We start from the raw sequence: 2,915 nt of genomic DNA, 5'->3' as shown, positions 1-2,915 counted from the left end.
GCCAAATGTAAAATAACTAGTGGGAAGCAGTCGCATAGCACAGGGAGATCAGCTTGGTGCTTTGTGACCGCCTAGAGGGGTGGGATAGGGAGGGTGGGAGGGAGACGGAAGAGGGAGGAGATATGGGGATATATGAATATGTATAGCTGATTCACTCTGTTATAAAGCAGAAACTAACACACCATTGTAAAGCAACTATACTCCAATAAAGATGTAATAATTAATTAATTAATTAATTAAAATACCAAAAAAACCGAATGGAAAAGTTCTGGAAAATGGTTGTACAGCAATTTAAATATACTTAATATTAATGAACTGTACACTTAAAAATGGTAAAGATGGTAAACATTATGTGTTTTTACCACAATTAAAAATTTAAAGAATACTGGGAGAATTAATCTAAAAGAGTATCTTTGAGAGTAGAGAAAAATAGTGTGGTTCAGAACTAGAAGTTTAGGGCTTACTTTAAAAACAGGGAACATGCCCAAAGGTACTCTTTAATGAAGCAGCAGGTGGGTTCAGCGGATGTAGGCATGCATATTTACATGGGTGTCTCCTGAATTGATTTCTCTGTTTCGCTTGAGCTTTCATGGTGCCCTGTCATCTTTTAAAGTTATATTAGCCAACAGTAAGAGAATTTAACCTAGAAGATGTGGTGTCAAAATTGCTTACTGTCCTTTGGTACTTTTATTCTAGGAAAAATGATGAGGGATCTGGAATATAAAACAAGTGAGCATCTGGAGGGGATAGTGGCTGAAGTTTGCTAATTGCGGCTTTCCTATGAAGCTCCACTACTTATGGGTCAGCTCTTTCGTTTTAAAGAGGAAGGTCTTCGTGTGACTAATGTATCCAAATTCTTTATCATGAGAATTCAGATTTCAAACCCACAAACCTTTCCCCAGATTTGTGCAGCTGCAGTGATCTCAGTCCTTACCGTTTTGCCCTCTCAAGTCTCATCACACTGCCTGTGCCCTTGAATTTTCTGTGTTCTCTTCATTTTCCAGATATGGTTGCTAATAGTATGAGCACAAGGTCACAAGCAGTTTCTGACCTGCTCCCCTGAGGAGTCTACCCCCATTGTCATAAAGGCCCCAGAACCTATGGGATAAATCTCATTTGCTGTCTTTTGTGATGCCACACCTTTGTCCCCTTGTCCCCACAGTGAGGATCATCCTGAATTCCCAGACAACCAATGGCTACCTCTCAGTGTTTCCAAATGGGAAGAGCATGATATTCACTGGCTTGTGGATGAACACATAGCAGCATGGTCAGCGATTTGATCCGGAGCCTGGTGTGCTGGGCAGTAAGGGCTTCACGCCCTTTGATTTGGTTCTTCACCTGTCACTGAGATAAAGGTATGAGAACGAGTGACGATATCATAGGACTGCAGCCCCTGCCACGAATAGGAATTGATTACAACATCCATATCCATTTCTAGAGCACCTTTTCTGTCACATAATTTCTCCTGTCATCCTTCTAAGCAGCTGAGGAAACAGTAGATGTTTTGCAACTCATACCTGCTTACCATTGATACATTATGAGACTTGAGCTATCTGGAGTGGGAATTGGTTTATTTCTTTCTGCTATGCTCTGATAATTTTTTCAAAAAGAAGGGGAGAGTGTGAAGTTCAGGTGTATATGAGTTTTTGGAGGTCACTTTGACCTGAAGTTCAGTCTTACGTCAGCTGTGTTTTGAGGTGGTAGAAATAGATACTTAGCTTAATATTAAATTAGTAGTCTTAAGTATAGGCAGAAGAAAACAAACTTGGCTAATTTTAGAAAAAGGAAATTTATTAAATGTTACTGGGGCTGTAGAGTGTAAAGAGGGAGGGGTATGTGTGCCTACCTGCTTTCAAATTCTGCCCCAAGAGAGCTGGGAGTCAGTGTCGGCGCTGCAGTGAGAGGGAGGAGCAGCTGGGGGGGTCGCAGGGGTTGAGAGGATGGTTGGGGTTGGCAGCACCTAAACAGAACATACCACACATGAGGACAAGCTAGTGGAGAGGGGTTGTGATCTGGTGGGGAGCAGAGGAGGAAGAAGTAATGAACACACACAGGGGTCGAGCCAGAGCTGGGTTTGGCAGCAGCTATCTTGGTGGATTCATAGACCCAGCTGATGGGTATAGTTCTCCTGGACATAGAGATGAGAATGAAGAGTTGAGGAGGGAATGGTCTCAGGAAATTAGTGGATAGAACAGGCCGTAGTTCTTCATGTAAGTAACTCCTAAAGAAAAATTTGGCATAAGTGCACCAGATTGCCAGAGAATAGGATGCCTGCCTTTGCCTCAGCAACATTAAAGGTTAGGAAAGCATGCTTTTGGCTTCTGTAACGAGAGGTGGTCTCATCAAGACTCATGTCGTTTAGCATTCTCAAGACATGGGAGCAGATGCTAGTTGCCTAAGAAGAACGTCCCTTATTTAAATTGCTGGGTTCAAGAGATGTGGGTATACTTGCTCTGATAGCTCAGTTGTATAAGAATGTTTTGTCAAAAAAATATGACCAAACAACAGAAGATTCCTATACCCTATAGCTGTATCTATCAATAAAAGCAAGTACAAGTCGAGTGCTGATGTTGTATATTCAGATCCTCATTATAGAAGGGACAAAGCAACGTGCAAACAGATTTTTTCTATATGGTGAGTGGCCAAAGGTTTTAACTATTATATTCAATGACGGTGCAGTCCATGTTTCACTTACAGGACTGAAGGGAACAGATTTTATAGGTTAAGGATGTAGATAGAGGATGTTGCAGTGCTTTTGGTTAGAAGTAATTATGAGATGAAATGTGAGTAATTACTAAAGAACAGGGTCAGAATTTAGCAAGACAATGTTGAAACTGTTCCTCCTTAGAATGTTTCTTAAGTCAAAGATTAATGTTAATAAGATACTTAATAGACAGATAAATAGAAAAAAAGTC

This window comes from Globicephala melas, chromosome 11, assembly GCF_963455315.2.
Source record: "Globicephala melas chromosome 11, mGloMel1.2, whole genome shotgun sequence".
Classification (NCBI taxonomy): Eukaryota; Metazoa; Chordata; class Mammalia; order Artiodactyla; family Delphinidae; genus Globicephala; species Globicephala melas.
The sequence above is the reverse complement of the archived record's forward strand: the minus strand, read 5'-3'. Positions refer to the sequence as shown.